Source organism: Pteropus vampyrus, unplaced genomic scaffold, assembly GCF_000151845.1.
Source record: "Pteropus vampyrus isolate Shadow unplaced genomic scaffold, Pvam_2.0 Scaffold6, whole genome shotgun sequence".
NCBI lineage: Eukaryota > Metazoa > Chordata > Mammalia > Chiroptera > Pteropodidae > Pteropus > Pteropus vampyrus.
In genome coordinates, this window is record NW_011888787.1 from 8,192,031 (window position 1) to 8,202,524 (window position 10,494).

The 10,494-nt window shown below is 39.2% G+C and overlaps 1 long non-coding RNA gene across 1 annotated transcript in view; it reads right to left on the reverse strand.

Moving 5' to 3' along the window:
- Positions 1-854: 854 nt before the first annotated feature.
- The window catches only part of LOC111745079, a 17,065-nt gene continuing 7,425 nt past the window's right edge, over positions 855-10,494 (reverse strand). The window contains exon 2 of the long non-coding RNA XR_002782481.1: positions 855-2,194. This is a non-coding gene — a long non-coding RNA (uncharacterized LOC111745079). The remainder of the gene's footprint in view (positions 2,195-10,494) is intronic.

The window sequence follows — 10,494 nt, forward strand, 5'->3', positions numbered from 1 at the left end:
CCTTATTCTTTGCTTCTATTTTTGTCTTCCACTCTTTTTTCTGGCTGTTGTGGTTTTAATTGAGTGTTTTACATTATTCCAATTTTTCTCTTTTCTTAGCGTATCAATTCTTTTTTTACTTTCTTAGTGGTTGCCTTAGAGTTTGCAATACAGGTTTACCACTAATCCTAGTCCACTTTTACATGACAATATACCACTGCAGGAGTAGTGCAAGTATCTTACAAAAACAAAATATTCCTAATTTCTCCCCCCTTCATTATATCTTTATTGTCATTCATTTCAACTTATATACACATTATGTATATATATCTGTTATATTCTTATGTATAACATATACATACACATAATCAAATGCATTGTTGCTCTTATTTTTTGAACAAATTGTTATCTGTTAGATCACTTAGAAAAATAAAAAGTTTTAATTTTATCTTTACTCGTTCCTTCTCCAATGCTCCTTTTAAAAATATAGATTCAAATTCTGACTTACATCATTTTCCTTATCTCTGAAGAACATCTTAATATTCCTTGTAAGTAAGATCTACTGAAAACAAATTCTCTTAATTTTTGTCTGAGAAATTCTTTATTTCTCTTTCACTTTTGAAGGATAATTTCACAAGGTACAGGATTCTAGGTTTTTTTTTTTCTCCTGTCAACACTTCAAATATTCCCCTCTACTGTCTTCTTGCGTGCATCGTTTCTCAGAATTCAGACGAATTCTTGTCTTTGATCCTCTATAGGTAGGGTTTTTTTCTCTGGCTTCTCTCAAGATTTTTTCTTTATCTTTGATTTTATACAGTTTAAATATGATATGCATAGGTGTGGGTTATGGAGCATTTATCCACCTTGGTGTTCTCTGAACTTTCTGGATCTGCGGTTTGGTGTCTGACATTGATTTGAAGGAAATTCTCAGTCATGATTGCTTCAAATATTTCTCCTGTTCTTTTCTCTTTTTCTTTTCTTTTCTTTTTTTGGTATTCCCATTATGCAAATGTTACCCTTTTTATAGTTGTCCCAGAGATCTTGGGTATTCTGTTCATTCTGTCTTTTTTCTCTTTGATTTTTAGTTTTGATTTTTATAGACATGATCTCAAGCTCAGAGATTCTTTCCTCAGCAATTTGCAGTCTACTAATGAGCCCATAAAAAGCATTCTTTATTTCTGTTACTATGTTTTAGATCTGTAGCTTTTTTTTATTCTTAGATTTTCCATCTCTCCGCTTATATTACCCACCTATTCTTGCATGTTGTCTATTTTTTCCATTAGACCCCTTAGCATATTTATCACCGTTGTTTTAAATTCCTGGTCTGATAATTCCAACATTCCCTGCCATAGCTGAGTCTGGGTCTGACACTCACTCTGTCTCTTCAACCTGTCTTTTGATTTTTAGTATGCCTTGTAATATTTTTTGTTGAAAGCCAGTAAAAGGAACTCTGGTAAACAGGTCTTTACTGGTGTGGTGGTGAGGTGTGTGTGTGGGGGGAATATTCTACAGTTCCGTGATTAGATCCCAGTCTTTTAGTGAGTCTCTGCCCCTGTGCTGTGAACTTCACAAGTTCTTCTCAGTTTTCTCTCCACTCAGGCCGGCTAGGATGGCTAGAATGAACTGGAGTTGGACATTTCCCTTCCCCCAGGTTGATGAAGCTCTGCTAAAACTTCAACAGATTAGGCTCTGGTAAAATAGTTTCTACTGAAAGCAGGCCTGGTGAAGAACAACAAAATGTTCTGGCATATTTAAAAATCATCACTTTTCCACTTCCTCTGCTGCAAGCATGAGGGGATTTTTCTCTGATATTCTCTGTGAGAACCTGGTAGAGCTTCTGGAGCTAAAACTCACAAAAGCATGAGCCCCCTGGAGTTGTTTTTGTTTGTTTGTTTGTTTGTTTGTTTTTTAACTCAGACTTGTCTACACTGAGCCACTAGCGATTCACCAATTGCAGTCCAGGTTTTCTACCCCAGTGCTGGCTCCCGTGGAGGTTTCTGCTCATGAGTTTTTGCTCCAATAAGTTGTGATTCTCTGTATCTGGCTGACTGTTTCTCCAATTTTGAGGGCAGCAGTTTTCCCTGTGACCTCACTTCTCTGGTGAATCTAAAAAAGAGTTGTTGATTTTTTGGTTTGTTCAGCTTTTTTGTTTGGATGGAGTGGTGGTTTTCAAGCTCTTTCCATGCTGGACCGGAAACCAGAAGTCAACTTTATGCTAATTTAAAAAATAAAGGACTCTTTAAAAATGGTTAAAAGGTAAATTTTTATGTTATGCTATGTTATGCATATTTTACCACAATAAAAGTTTTTAAACAATTAAAAAAGAAAAGAATGAAAAATTATAAATAAGGATCAGGGTATAAGGAATAAGACGATTTTTCTAAATGCTTGCAAGATATTTCTACTTGACAATGCCATCAACACATCAAATCCAACATATTTTGAATCCTTTTCACTTACTTTGCCTCCTATGTCCTTGATTTTCATCGCAACGTCACTTTCTGTTGGTCGCCCACGCTCCAAACTGCGCCGTCTTTGACCACGCCCTCTCCCCACCCAGCTGTCAGTTGCCATGTCCTGTCTTTCCTTCCGTCCTGTAGCTCTTCCAGGTCATCACCAATTGTCAGGACTTATGCAATTGCTTCCTAACATCTCTTTCCCTTAAGAGTCAGTTTTGGAGTCAGACTGACCTGTGTTTAAATCCTGGCTCTGCCACTTATTGCTTTTTGACCTTGGGTATTTAATATTTAACCTCTTTGAATGGCAGGCATCATCTGTAAAAATTAGGTAATAATAATGTTCAACTTGCAGGGTGATTGTGAGTATTGGAAAATACCATGTGTCAGGCACTGAGTCTTAAATGCATTATCTGTCGTTTTCATTGAATGAGACGGTGTATATAAAGGGCTTGACATGGTGCTGGGTGCATAGTAAATACTTAGTCATTGCTGGCTACTTTATATGATTATTCTTTATCTTGGTTGATTTTAGGCACTACTGTCAAATTAATTTTCCTAATGAAAATTTTCAATTATGTCCATCTCTTGCTCAAAATCTTTTTTTTGACTCTGTCTTGCCTGTTGAATAAGCCAGAACTCCTTCCCGAAGTATTCGAAGACTTCTTGCTCTTATCTTCCAGATCTTATCTCCTGAATTTCACGACTCACTGGACCCCACACATACCCCGTTTTTTCTTTCTCTTTAGCTTTGTTTAAACTGTTCTCTCTCTCACTGGAATGCCCTTCCTCCTCCTATTTTGCTCAGTAAATATTTACTTAGTAAATAGATGGTGTGCTTTGGAAAAGCTCCCTAGAGATGTCAGTTCTTATGCCTGCCCTATCCCCCTCCTGTGGTGGAGACACACAGGGCAGGTTCTGTTTACTTTCAGCAGGGTTCTCATTGGGGGAGATATACATACAGAAAGGTTTTAAAAAAGTGACCCCTGCTCCACAAGCCCCTCAACCCCTCCCAAATACTGATGCCACACAATACTGATGTCAAGAGGTGATATCACTCAACTCCTCCTGTTCAGTGAACCTTTCAGTTCAGAACATATTTATTGAGCACTTAGCAAGGGCTCTGTAACTTACTGCAGATGTGGGGGTCAGAACACATTTAAGACCATCTGGCTGGTGGAGAGAAAGCTTGTGCGACAGTGGCAAACAGTGCACAGGAATTCAGAATCAGGCTCTAAGTTCTGTGATGCCAAAGAGAAGTCTTTGACCAGGATGAGCCTGTGTGCTAGAGAAGAGGTCAGAGGCTGCAGTCAGATGAAGCTTTGCAACAGCTAGGCCTGGGCTGAGTCTCCATGCCCTATGTGCTTTGAATACGTATGGTATGCTAAGGCAAACATCTGATGTGTGCTGGAGAGATGCAAACCAATGAAATTCCTTGTTCATGTGATAAGCCAGGCTGAAGGCAGTCCCCTAAAAGGCAGCTTCCAAAAACCACTGGTAACTTGCTGCTGCTAATGGTATAGGTGCAGGTGGAGAATTTTCCCCCATGACCAGCTCTCGAACCCTGGTGGAGTCCATTTGGTCGGGCACAAGCTCAGTTGTTTAAAATGCTAGGATGTCTTTAATGACAATAGGAGCAATGAGCACAAGTTGATGGGAAAATGGGCATTTGTAGCCTTTCAACTTTACTCAAGACCTTAGCCCAGCTTAACTCACTATCTAGGTTCTTGACAAGTCTCTAAACTAGGTTTTATTCCAGAAGATTCTCCGTTTATGGGTTATTCAGAACAGAATAAGAGTTAAGCCTGGAGCACAAGCTATGAAATCAGATGGATTTGAGTTGAACGCAACTTAACCACTTACTAGCTCTGTGACCTTGAAACTCAGAAGTATGCTTTGAAGTTTAGTTTCCTCATTTTGACAATTGGGCTGATACTACTGATGTTAAGGTTTGTTATAAGGGTTTAATGAAATGATGCGTATGGAGTTTCTGACAGAGTAGTTATTTGATATCTGATGGTTACTATTACCATAGCAATTACAGGACATCCCACCCACAACCCCCCATTCTATGTCCAAATGGTCTACTCCAAAGCTACCTAAACTCTAAATTTAACAGCTTCCTCTGTATTTCCCCTACACCGCCTAATAATAATAGTAAATAATAATAATAAATAATAATAGTAACAACACAGCTATTATAGAGGGCCTATTACATGCCATGCCCTGCGGTAGGACTCTTTATATATATAAAATTTTCTCCAGAATCGCTAGGATCTACCTGCCCTTCGAGACCTCAGTTGCTTGCTCAACAGAGTGCCCCGGCTGCCGCCCTCATTGCCTTGTCCCCAACAACCCTGCCCAGTCTGTCATCCACTAGGATAAAGGCTGGGATAAGGCCACAGCTGCATTGGTGCCAGATCTGGAAGGCATAACTCTCACCGCTTCTGGACTCAGATGAAGCCTTGTGTCACAGGACCTGGGATCTGGCTTTCTACCAGCTGTGCTAGGTGTTGCAACCCAGAGTGCAGGGTAGTTAACGCCTCGTGGGACAAATGTTGACCTATGAGAGACTGCAGATGGGAGGGAAGACAGATAAAATCCTCTCCTCCCTGTTCCCACCATGCCCCACCCCTGACACTGATGTAACTGAGCGACAGTCTGTGTTTCCTCCTGTGAGATAACAACAGTACCTACCTCACAGGGTTGGCGTAAGGATTAGATGTGACAAAGCAGGTAAAACTCCTACATTAGAACTCTCATCATTATTATGTACTCATGGTGACTTGTGTACACAACAAAGTGCCTGTGAACATAGCTTGGAGAATCAGAAAGGGCTGGATCACATCAGGAATTTATAGCCGAGAGTTAAATAACCAAGCGAGATTTCACCTGGACTTGTTTTTTTGGTTGAGGACATTAATTTGGGAGGAGGATGAAAGAAGGCCTTCAAAGGTGTTCGCACTGCAGATGCTGGGCTGGCCTGGAGAGGCTGGATGCTCCTGAGCCTTCCAGCCAGGTCTGCTACCAGACAGGGTTCGCCCCTCACCAGAGGCCTCCTCAGAGCCAGCCTTGGAGCCCTGGCTGGAGGTAGTTCCCCTTGAATTGTTTCTTGTGACAGAGGGCTGGTCCCAAATATGCTCCAAATGGGACCACTGGGGACTAAACATGGATGCCTCACAGACCTATCTGCTGTGGCAGATAGATCCAGGAACATATCCAAGAATTAAGGAAGTGGATAGTGCTTCCCCACCCCCCACCCCTAAGTGATAGCCTGCCAATTGGTTGAAAGTTGGCAGTGTCAAAATTAAATCCTGATGCTCGTGCATTTTCCCTGGGAACAATTACAGATTTGGCTGCCTAGGGTAGTGGATGGGCAGGCAAGTGGAGAGACTGAGTGAAGGGCCTGGAGGAGAGGGAGAAATGTCTTTAGGGCACTTTTAGGCAGCTTTGCTATGTGATCTGCTGTGTGACTTCCTTCTCTACATCCCCAAGAGAATTTTGCTAAAGACTGACTCATCTTTTAAGGCTTTTTTGAAGTCAGATTTAGATTCCTTTGGAATGTTGTATTGGGTGGTCCTTAAGGCAGAAGCAATCCATAGACATGGGATTATTTATTCATATAATTATTTACTAAGCATCTACTGTATATGAATCACCATATTAGGAGTTGAAATATAGAGATAATTAGAGTACAGTCTTTGCTCTCAAATTGGTCATGATAATTGTGATAGGCTAAATAATGTCTCCTCGAGAGATCCACATCCTAATCCCTATGAATGTTACCTTATCCAAGTGAGCCTGGAACCACAAGTGTCCTTAGAAAAGAGAGGCAGAGGGAGATTTGGCCACAGAAAAAAAAAAGAGAGTGATGTGAGGCTAGAAGCGGAGCTTGGAATGATGCGCTTCGAAGATGGAGGAAAGGGCCACAAACCATGGCGTGCAGGTGGCCTCTAGAAACTGAAAAAGGCAAAGAAAGGGATTCTCCCTTCAGAGCCTCCAAGAGGAACCGGCCCTGATGTCACCTTGTCTTTAGCCTGGCGAAACTGATTCCTGACTCCTGACTTCCAGGACTGTAAGAGAATAAACTTGTATTGTTTTAAGCCACACGTCTGTGATAATTCAGCGCAGCAGCACAGGAAATGACTATAATCTGGTAAGTGAAATAAGGGATGCAGAATGGAATCGATTCCCTGTCTTCCTGTTGACACACAGGTGCATACAGGTATTGGAAAGGAATTCACAGAGCTGTTGCCATGGTCTCTTCCAAGGTGGGAAGGACTGTCAAAGCCATCTAACCCAGACATCAGAGGTGTGGAAAGTGAAGGCATCATCCGAGGTCCTACACATTCATTCACTAAGCAAACATTTATGAAGTATCTGCCCTGAGGTAGGTCCTGTGTTGAGCCTGATGGGGATTTGAAGATGAATACAGCAGAATCCTTGTCCTCAAGGAGCTTACATTTAGCAGGGAAGAACCTGACATAAAAGCCCTGGGTTGTCATTGCATCCGATAGGTGACTTAACTTCTTTGGGTTCAGCTCCTTTTGTATAACTCATACTTCACCAGATAAAGGGATTAAAAAATGCAAAATTGATTTGTAACCCGTAAGTCATGTTGTAGGGCTGAATCCTGGTCTTTCCACAACACCTCTTCATTTGCAGACCTCGCTGGGCTTGCCCGTGTCCACTACCTTCACCTTCAAGAGGCCCCCAGCTCCTCATTAAGGTGCCCAGAGTTGAGCCCAGGCTATGTAACTTGTCAGAGCTCAACTCATCATCAGTGCAGTCTCAACAACAGGCACAGAGGTATTGGCTGGTGTTTATTAGTCATTTTTTTCTTTTCTTTAAAAAATGCTGCTCAGGTATAAAAAAGAAAAAATTTTTTAAATTTTTTAATTAATTATTTTGTTTTTTATGGTGACATTGGTTAACAAAATCTAATAAGTTTCAGCTGTACACTTTAACAATAAGGCATATATATATATTTACACTGTGTGTTCACCTCCTATAGTTAGATTTCTTTCTGTCACCACATATTTGACCCCCTTTACCCCATCTACCTCTCCTCTCCCCCCACCCCCTACCCTCTGGTAACCACTAGTCTATAGTCTATGTCCATGAGTCTCTGTTTATTTATCCTGTTCATTTGTTGCTCTTAAGTTTATATCTCACATATAAGTGATATCATGGAAAGACCTCAAGATAATCATGCTAAGCACAAAAAAATTTTTTTATATGAGAAAGTCACTCCTTGTCAAATCATGCGAAAAACAAAGAGAATAGTTTCTGGGAGAGAGAGATGATCTATCATTGTGAGCCAAATAGGAAAATGCTGTTTAAAGTATGTCCTATTTGGACCTCTGCTGATATTCCCATATCAGATTACATTGTGCTGAAAAATTGGTGGAGAATCTTTGCGCTGGAACAAAAGTCCCAGCTCAGGGTTTGGTTCCTGGTTAAAATAAAGAAGGAGTTCAAGTCTGGTGAGGGCGTGTGTCAGATGTGCTTCCTCCACTCCAGAATTTGAACTTTTAAATCAAAGAAATATGATTTTTAGGGAAGCTTCTAAAGCCCATTTCAAATTTCTCCTCTGAATTCTTCCATGATCATTAGCCAGAACGACTCTCTCTCTCTATCTCTTTTTCTCTGTCTCTGTCTCTTTTTGTGTCTTTCTGTCTTTCTCTCTCTCCCTGGTTCCCCCTCCCTTTCCTCCAAGGGTAGGCTTCATTCTGCATCCCTCAGAACAGTTCAGATTTCAAATATTTTGCACTACAATCCCTACGTTAGAATGTGCTAGAAATGAAAATATTTTGACAAGCAACAGCTTCTGAAATACTTTTGTATCCCCAAAATAATCAAATACTTGCACAGTGCTATTTTCTAGGACAGTTTAGAAACAGATATTATTATCATTCTCAATTTACATATAGGAAACTGAGGCACAGAGAAATTAAATGGCTAGCCCAAGGTCACCTCGGTCAGATCTTGTGGACCAATTTTTAGCTCAGAAAATCACTTGTCTCTTCCCCTCCTCCCTGGTCTTGTCTGAAAGCTTTGCACGTCTATGTTTTTCTTCCTCTTGTGGATAGAAATGCTATAGTCATATACCTTTGAACACTTCACTGTACCTGTCTTGTACAGAGTGGAAGCTCAGTAAATAATTGTGCATTGCTTAATCAGCTCAGAAAAGCATAGAAAATAAAAGAATAAAAAGATATCTATAAACATCCATTGACAGCAATAGACAGATCTTCCAGACAGAAAATCAACAAGGAAATAGTGGCCTTAAATGACACACTAGACCAGATGGATTTAATTGATATTTTTAGACAATTTCACCCCAAAGCAGCAGAACATAAATGCTTTTCAAGTGCACATGGAACATTTTCCAAGATAGACCACATGTTAGGCCACTAAATAAGTCTCGATAAATTTAAGAAGACTGAAATGATATCAAGCATCTTTTCTAACCACAATGGTATGAAACTAGAAATTGTTTATAAGAAAAAAACTAAACACACACACACACACACACACACACACACACACAGACTAAATAACATGCTTCTAACCAACAAATGGCTTAACAATAAAATCAAGGAACAAATCAAAAGACACCTTGAGACAAATGACAATAAAAAGGCGATGATCCAAAATCTATACTACATAGCGAAAGCAATCCTAAGAGGGAAATTTATAGCAACACAGGAAACAAGAAAAATCGAAGGAAAAAAAAAGTCTAATCCTAAACTTAAAGGAACTAGAAAAAGAATAGCAAACAAAGCTCAAAGTGAGTAAAAGGAAGGAAAGAATAAAGATCATAGTGGAAATAAACAAAAGAGAGTCTTAAAAAAAAAAAATCACAAAAGATCAATGAAACCAAGAGCTGGTTTTTCAAAAAAATAAACAAAATGGATAAACCTTTAACCAGACTCATCAAGAAAAAAAGAGAGAGGACTCAATAAATAAAATCAGAAATGAAAAAGGAAAAGCGACAACTGACACCACAGAAATACAAAGGATTGTAAAAAAATACTATGAGCGGTTATATGCCAACAAATTGGGCAATCTGGAAGAAATGGATGAATTCCTAGTAACATGCAATCTCCCAAGACCGAATCAAGAAGAAACAGAAAACTTGAACCAACCAATTACTACTAATGAAATCAAATTAGTCATCAAAAAACTCCTAACAAACAAAAGTCCTGGACTGGATGGCTTCATGGGTGAATTTTACCAAATATTCAAAGAAGAATTAACACTCATTCTTCTCAACATATTCCAAAAACTTCAAGAGGAGGCAAGGCTCTCAAACTTATTTTACGAGGCCACCATTACCCTGATTCCAAAACCAGACGAAGACATTAGAAAAAAGTAAACTATAGGCTGATATCCCTGATAAACATAGATGCAAAAACCCTCAACAGAGTATTAGCAAACCGAATTCATCAATGCATTAAAAAAATCATACACATGATCAACTTGGATTTTTTCCTGCAAGTTTGGTTTAATAGCCTCAAATCAATTAATGTGATACATCATATAAACAAATTGAAAGATAAAAATCATATGATCATATCAATAGATGCAGAAAAAGTGTTTGACAAAATATAGCATCCATTTATGATAAAAATTCTCAGCAAAGTAGGAATAGAGGAAACATACCTCAACATAATAAAGCCATATGTGACAAACCCGTAGCTAACATCATACTCAACAGAGAAAGGCTAAAAGCATTTTCCTTAAGATCAGGAACAAGACAAGGATGCCTATGTTCACCACTTTTATTCAACATAGTACTGGAAGTTCTAGCTACATCAATCAGACAACAAAAAATAAAAAATAAAAGTCATCCAAATGGTAAAAGAAGAAGTAAAACTGTCATTATTTGCAGATGACATGATACTATATAGAGAGAACCCTAAAAATTCCACCAAAAGACTATTTGAACTGATGAGTGAATTCAGTAAAGTAACAGGATGCAAAATTAATATTCAAAAATCGGTTGCATTTTCGTACCCCAGTAATGAACTATCAGAAAGAGAAATCAAGAAAA